The sequence below is a fragment of the Mustela nivalis genome (genome assembly GCF_964662115.1).
Source record: "Mustela nivalis genome assembly, chromosome: 15".
In the NCBI taxonomy this organism is placed as follows: Eukaryota; Metazoa; Chordata; class Mammalia; order Carnivora; family Mustelidae; genus Mustela; species Mustela nivalis.
Genome location: NC_139034.1, coordinates 81553964 through 81568931, shown reverse-complemented (window position 1 = coordinate 81568931; position 14968 = coordinate 81553964).

Below are 14968 nucleotides of genomic sequence, written 5' to 3'. Positions count from 1 at the left end.
TAAAACCAATTTGAGGTGTCACATCTCCAGGATATACTGCCCCAAATGTGAAATGTCCTCTGCTTGAAATAACTCTTTGTAAAAGTAAAAGACTGGAAATTACCCAACTGACCTTGACAAGTCAAATAAACTATGGCACATACCTAAAATGGAATACAATGTAGCTGCAAAGAGAATGAGAAAAATCTCTTAATATTCCTATTACCTTTTCTTTGGGATAATTATCAACTGTTAAATTAAAAAAAAAGTGCAAAATTAAGCATGGGAAGATTTTACCTAAGAAAGTACTTACATTAAAAAAAATGATTTCTGGATATTCAAATTAATGGCAGTTGCTTAAATGTACATTTCTCTATACATTCTCCAATGAACTATAAGGAACAAGAAAAAGAACCCAAAGAAACCAAATTCTGTAGCAAGAGGACAGTGAAACTACAAATTTCAATTTCCAGACAATGTTCTCTCACTGTCCCCCTGTAACGTTTTGTAGGACACTGGAGCATTTCAGAAAAATTGCACGGAAAAGAGATAAAAGAATTAAGGTCAATTAACCCCAAAGGTCCACCCGAAGAATGGAAATTTTGGAAAGGATCCTCATGCAACCAAAGCATTGACTGTAGAGAGCCCAGCAACAGGGTAGGTGGTCTCCAAAGCACAGCACTCTGGAGAGAATGTGGGATGAAGAAAGGGAGAGAAGCCTGGTGTAAATGGAATATTGAGTGAAAACTCTGAACCAGATAGAAAAATTTGGAATCCTGGAAGAAAAACAAAAACAGAAAAATTGAAGGACAGACAACTCCTGCCTTCTGCCTACCACTGCCCAAGGTTAAATAAATAAATAAATAAATAAATAAATAAATAAATGTATGTCAATAAAAAATTCTTACTCAAAAGGAAGGGAGGGCACCAGGATGGAAGCTTCACTTCTCCAAAGATCAAGTGTTTGTAGTTTTGCCTTCAGAAACATTCACATGTTTTACATAATCCTGAAACAAAATCAAATCAGTTTCAAAAAATAATCCATAAGGGGACACCGGGGTGGCTCAGTGGATTTTGGCTCAGATTTTGATCCCAGAGTCGAGTCGTGTGATCAAGCCCAGCGTGAAGCCTGTTTAAGATTCTCTCTCTCCCTCTCTTACACGCCCCACCTTTCCCCATCTCTAAAATAAATAAATAAATAAATATTTGAAAATCCTTGAGTATTGAAAACATAATAAAATATTGTCTCTTTCTTGCATTAGTAGCCTAATCAAATGAAATGATTTCAAAACACAGTAATTCAACTATATATATTTGGTGAGATGTGCTCCAAGCACAAGTAAATCCAAAGAAATCTTAAGCTCTTTCATTATTCAATCTTATAATGCTACAGAGGTGACACAGAGATGACAGAAGAGGATGGATACACATATGATAGAGCAAATAAGAATCTAGGTAAGATTCTCAGTAGAAGCAACAGTGACCTAAATATAAACTCAAAGAAAAAAAGTCAACAGTTTTAACTTTGAACTTTAAATTTCAATATGAAAATATTATGCCTATTTCCTTAAAATATTTCCTAGCTCTGCCTCAGGAAAAACCTACAATGACCAGCCCAGAAACAATAGCAATCTTAGTGGATTTTAAGCAGAGAACACCAGTAAATATGTGTGATCAACCCTACTATATTTAACTTCAGCCAACTGAGCTAATTTAAAATCTCAATGTTATATTTCCATTTTAAAATCAATAATGATGAGGTAACTTCATGTATATTAGGTTGAGAACTTAATGTATTATTCACATCCCATTATAAATTTGAATCATTTTCAAAATCATGTTTGTACAAATATTTATGAATCAATTTCAATGAGGTCAATATGCAAGTTTCTTGGTGTTAAAAGTACATGACCTTCAATTTTTTAAATACAGTAAACTAGCAAAGAGTAATTTTTTTAAAAAGTGCACAAGACATGTTGCTGCCTCGAATCTCGTGTTCTAACTCACATTTGCCTCTGTTTTTTCAATGAATTCCAGCTGAAGCACCTCCTAGTAGCAATTACCTCCAAGACTGAAGTTTCTATATTGACAGGACTTATCTATGTTTTCTTTTGTTTTGTTTTTCAGTTTTAATAAATACAAGGTAATGAAGGAAAAGAGCACTTGGTCTGTGCTCAAAACAATAAATCTAATACTGAGACAAGCCTAATCCCAATTTGCTTTTGAAATAAGCATTGTCACACTAGGAAGCTATACACTTATTCAAGAATATTGATGTTGAATAGACTATTTTTGCAGTTCCCCTACAGAGTTGATTTTGAAGCTAGTTTATAGGTCACGAAAATCAGTTTTACTCCATTGTATGTACACACAGCATGTTGTTACCCAGAGGTATCCTGTTGTTCTGCTTTGAAATAAGTAAAGGAAAAGAAAAAAAAAAAACTTCCATAAATCATAAAGGGATAAAGGACCTTAATATTACTGAGATTACCTTAATACTAATAATCTGCTGAGAGTCTTACCTACTTCTCGATTTACCTCTTTATATATAATACATGTATTTCTAGCCTCCATGTTTGTTTGTGTGTGTGTGTGTGTTTGCTTACTTATCTATTTATTAAGTTATGTTACGTTAGTCACCATATAGTACATCATTAGTTTTTTATGTCGTTTTCCATGATTCATTGTTCACATATAAAACCCAGTGCTCCATGAAATACATCCTCTCCTTAGTACCCCTCACTGGGCTAATCCATACCCCGCCCCCCAGAACCCTCAGTCTGTTTCTCAGAGTCTATAGTTTCTCATGGTTTGTCTCCTCCTCTGATCCCCGCCCCCTTCATTTTTCCCTTCCCTCTCCTAATGTCCTCCATGCTATTGCTTATGTTCACAAATAAGTGAAACCATATAATTGACTTTCTCTGCTTGATTTATTTCACTCTGCATAATCTCCTCTAGTCCCATCCACGTTAATGCAAAAGTTCGGTATTCATCCTTTCTGATGGCTGAGTAATACTCTATTGTGTATATGGACCACATCTTCTTTATCCATTCATCTATTGAAGGGAATTTTGGCTCTTTCCACACTTTGGCTACTGTGGACATTGCTGCTATGAACATTGGAGTACAGATGGCCCTTCTTTTCACTACATCTCTATCTTTGGGGTAAGTAACCAGTAGTGCAATTGCCAGATCATAAGGTAGCCTATTTTTAGTTATTTGAGGATCCTCCACACTGTTTTCTAAAGCGGCTGTACCGACTTGCATTCCCACCAACAGTGTAAGAGGGTTCCCCTTTCTCCACAACCTCTCCAGCATTTGTTGTATCTTGCCTTGTCAATTTTTGCCATTCTAACTGGTGCAATGTGGTTCTCACTGTGGTTTTGATTTGAATTTCCCTGATGGCTAATCATGATTAAACATTTTTTTCATGTGTTTGTTAGTCATTTGTATGTCTTAAGAAGTGTCTGTTCATGTCTTCTGCCCATTTTTGACATGATTATCTGTTTTGTGTGTGTTGAGTTTGAGGAGTTCTTTATAGATCTTAGATATCAGCTCTTTGTTTGTAGTGTCATTTGTGAATATCTTCTCCAATTCTGTGGGTTGCTTTTTCATTTTGTTGACTGTTACCTTTGCTGAGCAAAAGTTTTTTATCCTGATGAAGTCCCAAAAGTTCATTTTTGCTGTTGTTTCCCTTGCCTTTGGAGACATGTCTTAAAATAAGTTGCTGTGGCTGATGTCAATGAGGTTACTGTTTATGTTCTCCTCTAGGATTTTGATAGATTCCTGTCTTACATTGAGGTCTTTCATCCATTTAGAGTTTTTCTTTGGGTATGGTGTAAGAGAATGGTTGAATTTTGTTCTTCTGTATATAGCTGTCCAATTTTCCCAGCATCATTTATTAAGGAGACTGTCTTTTTTCCATTGGATATTTTTTACTACTTTGTTGGAGATTATTTGACCATAGAGTTGAGGGTCCATATCTTGGCTCTCTATTCTGTTCCATTGGTCTATGTGTCTGTTTTTTGTGCCAGTACCAGGCAGTCTTGGTGATCACAGCTTTGTAATATAGCTTGAAATCAGGCAATGTGATGCCCCCAGCTTTGTTTTTTTTTTGTTTTGTTTTGTTTTTTTCTTTTTCAACATTTCCTTGGTGATTGGGGGTCTTTTCTGGTTCCATACAAATTTTAGGATTGTTTGTTCCAGCACTTTGAAAAATGTTGTTGGTATTTTGATCGGGATGCTGTTGAAAGTACAGGTTGCTCTGGGAAGCATAGACATTTTAATAATGTTTATTCTTCTGGCTATGTGCATGGAATGTTTGTCTTTTTGTGTCTTCTTCAATTTCTTTCATGAGTGTTCTGTAGTTCGTGGAGTATAGATCTTTTACCTCTTCAGTTATGTATATTCTATGGTTTTTGGTGCTATTGTAAATGGAATCAATTCTCTAATTGATTTTTCGACAGTTACATTTTAGTGTATAAGAAAGCAACTGATTTCTATGCATTGATTTTATATAGTGCCATATTAATTGCTGTATGAGTCCTAATAATTTGGGGGTGGAGTCTTTTGGGTTTTCCACACAAAATATCATGTTATCCGTGAAGAGAGAGAGTTTGACTTCTTCCTTGTCAATTTGAATACTTTTATTTCTTTTTGTTGTCTGACTGCTGTTGCTGGGATTTCCAGCACTGTGTTGAATAATAGTGATGAGAGTGGGTATCCTTGCTGTTCCTGATCTTAAGGAAAACACTTTCAGCTTTTCCTCATTGAGAATGATATTCTCTGTGAGGGTTTTTCATAGATGGATTTTATGAAATTGAGGAATATTCCCTTTATCCCTATACTGTGAAGAGTTTTAATCAGGAAAGAATGCTATATTTTGTCAAATGCTTTTTTTTTTAAAGATTTTATTTATTTATTTGACAGACAGAGGTTACAAGTAGGCAGAGAAAGAGGAAGGGAAGCAGACTTCCCACTGAGCAGAAAGCCTGATGCAGGGCTTGATCCCAGGACCCTGAGATCATGACCTGAGCTGAAGGCAGAGACTTTAACCCACTGAGCCACTCAGGTGCCCCTGTCAAATGTTTTTTCTGCATCACTTGAGAAGACCATGTCATTATGTCTCTTATTTATGTGTTCCAGCACATTGATTGATTTGTAAATGCTGAACCATCCTTGCATCCCAGGGATAAATCCCACCTGGTCCTGGTAGATAATCCTTTAAATGTACTGTTGGATTCTATTAGCTAGGATCTTGTTGAGAATCTTGGCATCCATATTCATCAGGGATATTGCTCTGATTTTCCTTTTTGGTGGTGTCTTTACCTGGTTTGGGGATCAGGGTAATGCTGACTACATAAAAAGAGTCTGGAAGTTTTCCTTCTGTTTCTTTAAAGTTTTACTTTTTTATTTATTTATTTATTTTTTAAAGAGCATCAGGAGAACAGATGCTATTTCTTTTTTGAATGTTTGGTAGAATTCCCTAGGGAATCCATCAGGTCCCTGACTCTTGTTTTTTGGGAGGTTTTGATCATTTCTTCAATCTTGTTATTGGTTTTTGGTCTATTCAGATTCTCAATTTCTTCTGGTATTTTTTAGGTTTTCAGAAATGCACCCATTTCTTTTAGGTGCTTAGCTTATTTGTATATAGCTGTTGATGATAATTTCTGATGATTGTTTCTATTTCCTTAGTGATGGTTGTGATCTCTTCCCTTTCATTCATACTTTTATTAATTTGGGTCCTTTTTTCTTTTCTTTTGGTTAAGTCTGGCCAGTGGTTTATTAATCTTACTAATTCTTTCTAAAGAGCCAGCTTCTAGTTTTGTTGATGTGTTCTACTATATTTCTGGTGTCTAATTCTGATCTCTGCTATAATCTTAATTATTTACCTTCTCATATGTGAGTTATGTTTAATTTGTTGTTGATTTTCCAGTTCTTCAAGTCGTAAAGGTAGTTGTGTATTTGGGATGTTTTTACTTTTTTGAGTGAGGCTTGGATGGCTATGTATTCCCCCTTATGGCCACACTTGCCATATCCCATCAGTTTTGGACCAATGTGTTTTCATTCTCATTGGTTTCCATGAATTATTTAAGTTCTATGATTTCCTGGTTGACCCAAACAGGGTCTTTAGCTTCCAAGTGTTTGAATTTCTTTCAAACTTTTTCTTGTGATTGAGTTCTAGTTTCAAATTACTGTGGTCTGAGAATATGCAGGGAATAATCCCAATGTGGTCTATTCTTGAGAAGGTTCCATGTACTCTCAAGAAGAATGAATATGCTGTTGATTTAGGGTGGAATGTTCTGTATATATCTATGAAGTCCATCTGGTCCAATGTGTTATTCGAAACTCTTATTTCTTTTTCGATTTTTTGCTTAGATGATCTGTCTATTGCTGAAAGTGGAGAGTTGAGGTCTCCTATTATTAATGTACTATTATCAATACATCTCTTTATTTTGTTTAACAGTTGACTTAGGTAGTTGGCTGCTCCCATGTTAGGCCCATAGATATGTACCATTGTTGGATATTCTTGTTGGATAAAGCCTTTAACGAATGATATAGTGTCTTTCTGTGTCCTTAACTACAGTATTTAGCTTAAAATCTAATTTTTTCCGATATGAGAATTGCTACCCTAGCTTTCTTTTTAGGTCTGTTGGTGTGAAAGATGGTTCTCCCTCCCTTCATTTTCACTCTGAATGTATCTTTAGATTCAAAATGATTCTCTTGTAGACAATATATGGGTGGGTCCTCTCTTTTTATCCAATCTACAACCCTGTGCCATTTTATGGGAGCATTTAGGCTGTTCACATTGAGAGTGATTATAGAAAGATAGGATTGTATTGTCCTCATGTTGCCTGTGAAGTCCTTGTTTCTGTAGATTATCTTTGTAAATTTCTGTTCTGTTTTGCTTTTGGGGTCTTTCTCCTATTATAGAAACCCCCTTAGTATTTCTTACAGAGCTGGCTTATTTGTAACATATTCTTTCAGTCTCTGCTAGTTCCGGAAGCTCTTTGTCTTTCTAACTCTTCTGAATGACAGCCTTGCGGCGTAAAGAATTCTTGGCTACATGTTCTTCTCATTTAGTACCCTGACTCTATTTTGCCAGCCCTTTCTGGCTTTCCAGGTCTCTGTGACAGGTATGACATTATTCTTATGTTCCTCCCTCTGTACTTAAGGAATTTCTTCCCCCTAACTGGCCTTAAGATGATTTCCTTGGTTCTAAGATTTGTGAGTTTTACTATGACATTCTGGGGCATTGGTCTGTTCTCCTTGATCTTCAGAGGGGCCCTCTCTGCCTCTAGGTCACTCATGCTTGTTTCATTCCCCAGATTAGGGAAGTTCTTGGCTATGATTTGCTCAAATATATCTTCCAGGCCTCCCTCCCCTCTCAGGGATCCAAATAATTCTGACATTAGAACATTTTATGATGTCATTTATTTATCTAATTCTGGATTCAAGGATTTTAAGCTGTTTGTTCAGGCTTCTCCCTGTTCCTTCTTTTCTATCACAAATTTGTTCTTCTGCCTCATTTACCCTAGCTGTTAGAGTATCTAGATTAGATTGGATCTAAATGATAGCATTTTTAAGTTCTGACAGATCAGCTCAAGTTTCTGCCCTTAGAGAATCTATGTTGCCAGTAATGATTTTCTCCATCCTAGCTATTGTTTTCATAACTGTTACGCTGAAGTCTATTTCCAACATCTTGCTTATATCCATATCCATTAGGTCAGTGGCAGAGGTCACAGTATCTGAGTCTTTCCTATGTTGGGGGTTTCTCCTCTTAGTCATTCTGTTGAGGGGTGGTTGAAGGAATGTACAAAGTCCAAATTATTGTCCACAACCCTAGCAAGGTGCACATGTTTTATAGGGACCTTAAGGTTGATGGCCTCTTGTTCTTCCTGCCTGTCTTCTGAGGGAGGGGCCTGCCACACTGTTACTCAAACAACCCTGTTTGGGCAGAGTTGCCCTGTTCCCTGTGGTGGGGGGGAGGGGGCTCAGTGAAAACCATTTTTGGGGTCTTTTGTTTTCTGGTGACTTTCCCTAGCAGCTTTCAGTGTCTCTTCTGAGAATCAGAGCAGAAGGGACCATATCCAAACCTCTGTTTCAGAACAGAGAGATCAGTCTGTTCTCCATTTCTGTCTGTGCTGCTAAAAACCACAGTGTCATGGGTTGTGCACCCCATAGCAGCACTCCTAGCCCTCATGTCCAGGTCCAGGCACATCTCTGCCCTTTGTGCTTCTAAAACCATCAGCCAACCCCAGTTCACACATGTGCCTTGTACCTCCAGGTTTCAGTCTGGGGGACTGTCCTAACATCCTTTCCCTGATGCTACCAGTCTGTGAGTCTATGCTCTGTCCCCAGTGCAGGAGGGTTCTGCACTCTGGTGGTGGGGGATCCCAGAAGTTCCCTCCCCTTCTATTTATCTTCTGATACCTTCCCACAGAATCATGGCTCCCTGCTTCATACCTTGAGACCAACCACCCAAGATATTCTGTTTGTAGAAATCCGGATGCATCTTCTTACATCACAGGCTGATTTCATGGGTGTTTAGAGTGGTCTGATAGATACCCAATTCAATTCAGGGGACATTTGAAATAGGGTCCCCTACTCCTCTGCCATCTTTTTAACAACTGCCACCTCTACATTTATTTAAATAAAGTTGCAAAGGAATCTTTAAAACATCTCTATGAGTAGCAAGTTGAAACATTTTATATAAAACCAAAAGGGATTGAGAAGCAAGTTGAAACACTTTTTGTAAACATACCACAGCTTCAGAAAGCCTACAACAAAAACCACACAAGTACTAGAGAGTCACTACTATTTAATGACAAGGAATAGACACTAACCTTGAGACAGACTACCCACATTTGTACCCAACCTCCAACACTTACCAGCTGTGAGACTTTGGGCAAGTAATTTAAACCCATCAGTGCCTTAGTTTCTTAGTTTGTCAGTGGTGCTTTCTGTCTGAGGTATTTCTAAGATTCAGTGAAGTAATAATGGTATACATAACACATTTAGAGAACTGTCTACCATATGGCAAGGATTAAATAGGTTAGAGCCTCCCTTGCTTCCTTTGCTTTGTTTAGCGGCCATGTCTTCATTGCCTTGACTGTGTTCTCTTATTCTCAGAATATGCTGAAGGTATTGATTATTCTAACTAGAATGCTTTCTAATGAGGGGTAAGAAATCACATAACTAAATGCTTATGTTTAACTTCTGAGTTTCATTGCAGAAGAGTGTCCATATTTTACAGATAGATTTGTTACATTAGATTCTCCTGAGTTTTGCAGATCAGAAGCATTTTCCTAGAATTGCTTAGTCTTCTACTTTGCTGCCTTATAGACAGAGCAAATATTTCTTCAAGCGTCTATGGCACTGTCAGTGATCATATTCCTGAATGTTCACAGCCATTGTGACTGTGTTCCTCACCCATAATCAGAGCCAAGATGGGAGCCTCCTTCTCCAAGTCATGCCTGGAACCTTACCACCCCCTCCTCATTGACTGGTTTCTGAATATATCCTTGACCTTTAAAAATATTGCAGATAACTGCTTTTCCTTTTACAGATATTATAGCATTTAAAAGCTATGCTCTTGAGTTTGATTTTAAGATTCCCTTTTCACTTTTAAGGGCAGTTGATATTTTAATAGATTGCTTTTGTTTTATTACTTTGTTTAAATCTGCTCATTCACCACTACCTGTTCTTGTTTGCTCTTGAGTTTTTCTTCATATTACTTCCAATTTTTATTATGAATTAAAGACCTTATTCTTTAACAAGTTATGGTTAAATAAATACAAGATTGAGAATTAATATCCATGTGGTACTGGCCTCATATATTTGATTTCATAAATTTTGTAACTGTTATATTGTACCTAATGGATGTATAGTAATGGCTTCACATACCTGATTTTACACATTTTAAATGCATTATTCTGGGCTTAATGCATTATTGCTAATACACATCTAATAAGCTTTTAAACTGTTTGAGTCAATACAGGATTGATCTATGTGTCTTCAGATTTCATATTATTATATGCTCTTTGAATGCAGTTTCATATTTGAATGTTATTTTGATAAGGATTTATAATCCTGTAAAATTACTATTTTTCCCTTATTTTCTTTAGAATACCATGAACAACAAATCAGTAGAAAGAAATTATAGTAAGATTAGAAGGGTTCTCAGAAGGGAGCAAAGTCACTTCTTTACCTGGTGTTTTCTTCTCTGGGTCTGGGGTAGTTTGTTCAGATTTTAAAACCGGATGCTTGTCAGATAGTTTGTACTCATCTCCTTTGTAGGCACAGCATTGGTGAAGACCTGGTCCTCAACCTCAGCCCAGAATCTGAATTGCTAAGTTTCTCTGTCTGTGGAATTGAGGCTTTGAGGAAATATCATGTGGAATCCACCTTTCCATTTTTTTTTTTTTTTTTCAGATTTCCCTGATGTATTTCTTTCCTACGTTGTTGGAACAACTTAAAACAGGAGACTTAGGGGCGCCTGGGTGGCTCAGTGGGTTGGGCCTCTGCCTTCGGCTTAGGTCGTGGTCTCAGAGTCCTGTGATTGAGCCCCACGTTGGGCTCTCTGCTCGGTGGGGAGCCTGTTTCCCTCTCTCTCTGCCTGCATTTCAGCCTGCTTGTGATCTCTCTCAATATCGAATAAATCTTAAAAAAAAAAAAAAAAAAGAGACATTCCCTCATAGTTCTGGAGGCCAGAAGCCCAAAATTAAAGTGTTGGCAGGGCCATGGTCCCTCAAAACCCTCTCCAGAGGCTCTTCCCTTGCCCTCTGCAGCTTCTGTTCAGCTGTGGTTGGATGACTCCAATCTCTGGCTCTCTTATCACTGAGCAGTCAGACTTCTGTGTTTTTCTCTCATTTTTTCCTATACCTGGCATGTTGCATTAGGGTCCACCTTAATGAGCTCATCTTACTCATTATATCTGCAAAGACCCTACTTCCAAATAAGGTTATATTCATAGGCCTATGGATCAGGATTTCAACATGTGTTTCATGGGGCTATGATTTAACCTAAGTGCATAGGGTATCAACTGATTATTTTATCTCTAGCAGAATTCAAAACCTTTACAATGTAAGAAAAGTAGAGCTGCCCTTTCTTACCAGTAACTTGATTTAGATATTTAGATATTTAGATACTTAGATGATAATTTGTTTTGTGTGTTTTTGTTATATTTATGAAGATGGGTACATTCACTGAGTGGTAATATTTTATTGATCTCTTACAGGCGAAGTTCTGGGCTGGGTTTGGTATATGTGTAAGTTAGACACAGATTTTTTTTTTTTTTAAGATTTTACTTATTTATTTGAGAGAGATTGAGGAAATGAGTTCAGGTAGAGGCAGAAGGAGAAGCAGGCTCCCTGCAAAGCAGGGAGCCCAACATAGACTCAATCCCTGACCTTAGGATCATGACTTGAGCTGAAGGCAGACACTTAACTGACTGAGCCACCCAGGTGCCCCAGACACAGATCTTTTAAAAGAGCCTATGTTTTAGAAACAGGAAGATGAAAACAAGCACATAATACTATACATTTAAAATAGAAAATAACAGTGCTCTAAGAGACAGGGATAATATGCAAGGAGGAAAGCAAATATGCAGTTCTGAGCTTGTAAGCCTCTTCTCTGTATGCTTCAAATATCTCAGCATTGGTAGCCTGGATATGCCCCTGACTTAAGGCAATTCTTGTCCAGGTGTGTCCTGGGCCACTGCTATTCCTGTTTAGGTCCATAGCAATATAAATTACAGAAAATGCAACCAAACATTGCGACAGTTTTAAAGTAACTTTGGTAACTTTATGTGTGGTGAATGCAACAACAGCCACAATAATAATAATATGTTGATGTGGGTTTTGTATGCCTTTTTCCTCTTTTCTTATTCTAGTAAATTGGTTTAATTGGATTTTGTAAAAATGAACTAGGATGTATTGAAATCTTAAGTTAAGCTAATTCTTCTCCTCACATACTCGAAATGCTCTGAGGTGAGGGCTCTCTCTCCTTGGGTAGGGTGGTATTGAAAGGCACAGCAGGGCAGGGTCTTGGGTCAACGCTCCTTGTCACCCCCTCCCCCTCCATCCCACAGACCTCGCACTTCAGAGTTCAGGTGACTAGTAAGAAATTTAATATTTTCTTTTCACATTCAGGCTGGCCTAGATTGTCAGGGTATCCCAGGTATAAAGGTAATTACCTTTTGAAAGACAAAAATATTCTGTCCTTAAGATGCCGAATTTCACAGCTCTGAGGTCATGCCTGAAGGAGCACAGAATTAAATATCAAAACCCTGTTTTCTGCTTTCAACTCTGCCACTTCTGGGGGGATTGCCTTCAGACTCTTCTGCAACTGGAACATCTAGAAATTGCTCCCCATTTACCACAGAGTATTTTTCCCACAGAAAGAGATTTGGCATGTGAACATTTTCCGTGGTGGTCACAGTTCTTCATACGTGGAACAAGTTATTATTTTATGGCCAGGATGGTGTTGATTCTTCAGGGATATGCTAATAAGAAAAATGTTCCTTAAGTGAAATCTTAGGCAAAACCAAAGACATGAAGCTTTCTTGAGTTTTTCTATAAGGATTATTTTTGGGGGAGCGGGGGACAAAGATGTAATGGAGAATCTTTTCAAGGTAACTATTTCCAGCTTTTCAATAGACTGACTTTCAGATGGATTTTGACTTATCTTTCTATCACCCATCAATGATGAACTGTAAAAACATTCAAATACTTTGATATTCTGCATCTCTTTACGTTATTAGGACTAAAGAGAAATTGAACATGGTTAAATTTTTTTTTTTTCTCAGAAAGGCTTTCAAAACAAGCATGAGATAACTGGTCTGTTTGCAGTTCTCAAAGCAGGAGCTCCATAGTAAATACTGACTATGGTAGGTTTTTGCTTCTATGAATATGGGTTTGGGGTTATATATGTATACTAGTCGATACTGAGAAGAATTTTTCTCAGAGATTTTTTTGCTTGTTTGTTTGTTTTTGTTTTGTTTTGTTTTGTTTTAACATTTGTCTCTAAAAAACATAGAGGATGCTAAGCTAGGTCAGCTGAGGGCCAAGATCTTAAGGCACCATAGTTCCCTGTCCCTCTATGAAACAACACTGGCATATTTTCCCATACTTTCTGATACAAAGATCGAGCAAAAATAGCTTATCATTTTGCTTCAGGAATGGCCTGCTCCTGGAAGATAAGACTCCCAAGCAAATAAACTACCTATTTATTAAGACTAAGTTTGCTCATTGAGACGTGCTTCAAGATTCTCACTCCAAAGAGATTCTCATCCCACCTCGGTGGCTCAATCTGTTACGTGTCTGCCTTTAGCTCAGATCATGACCTGGGATCATGAGTTTGAGTCCCATGTTGGACTCCCTGCTCAGCAGGACGTCTGCTTCTCTTTCTCTCTCTGCCCACCCCCCCTTGCTCCTTCTCTTTTTCTCTCTCTCACTCGGTCTTTCTCAGATAAATGCATAAAATCTTTAAAAACACACACACACACACAAAACTTCTCACCTCTTTGATGTGCTGTAAAACCAAAATTATTATATTATAAACTGTCCATTCCCAACTGCTGCTATACCTTGAAATATCCACCTTAATATCAGCTATCCTGTGTTCTAAACCATCCATAGATACAAACATCTATTAGCACTTTCACAATTTCCTTACTGACACACTTTCCTAAGACTCGATGTGGTTTTCTTCCCATGATCATAAGTTTAACCAATAGGTTTTTCTTCTAGTTGTTTGGGGGAAAGGACAGTGAACAAGGTATACCAAAATGATCTAATTAATATAGAATCTAGATCAACACATACAATATTTTTCTGTGAACTATTCTTACCTTTCCTCTATTCTCTCTTTAAAATCAGGATTATTAGAGACATTGTTTAGGCTGTTTCCTTTGAAGCGTTAGCTTTCTCTTGCAATGCATGGACATGAAGTCCCCTTCCTTAGGTGCTGTGACAGATGGACATCTTATCCAGGCAACATAGTATAATTCACTGCCTGATTGTTTTGGTACCTTCCCCTTCTTATGAAAAGCAAAGGTTAAAAGAGACATACATTATGTCAATTCTTGGATGTGGTGCTTTGATGGAGGGAATTTGAGCTCACGCATGAGTTTCCCATAGAAAAAGAAATTTGGAAGTCATTGTTGAGGTCCCCAAGAAGGAGCAGCCACAAATTGAAATAACAAAGTGGCAAGACCCTAACCCTAGAGGCCTATATCCAGGATACAAGAAGCCTAATTTCCTCAAGCAACAGGACTGATCCAGGAATGAAAGGAGCTGCTGAATGGCCCTTCCAGGAGATGGTTGGGTACATTTGTGACCTTACAGTAATTATGGGGATTCTGAGGTAAAGACAGTAGTGTCACAGAGCAGTGGTTTCACAAGTTTCGAATACATGTAATACTTTTCTAAGGAGAATATGTCTTTGAATCAAGTCTCCGAGGACAGTTTCATTATTCACAGAAAAAAATTTAAGACCAAACTAATTTCCCAACACATCAAAAGTTTATAGCCAAGATGTAGCCCTGTGTTAAATCTAAGAAAAATTCCTTCACAAAGACTATTTACACAACTTAAGGGATCCATAGTAATCAGTTTTGCATGGTTTTCCACTGCTTTAGGGAAACTGTAGACTGTTTGTGCATAGATGCTACTTTTTTTTCATTCTTATCATCACTGTCTCCCAGTGCAGAAATGATTGAATGATGAAACCACTTTGAGCAGGAAGCAGACTGTCTGGTGTCCTTCTGATCTTACCACTACCCTTTGGAGATCCAAGAATTTGGTAGCCAGACACTCAAAAAAGATGAATCCTCTTCAACTGCTGTGAGCCATTTCCTCTTATGGAGCTTGTCTGGAAAAAGACTCACACAAAATTAGTTACGGAAATTAGTAAAAGAAATATCAGCAAATATTTAAAGTCACTAAAATTATCATAAGTTTAGATATTTTACATTTGAACTAAACAC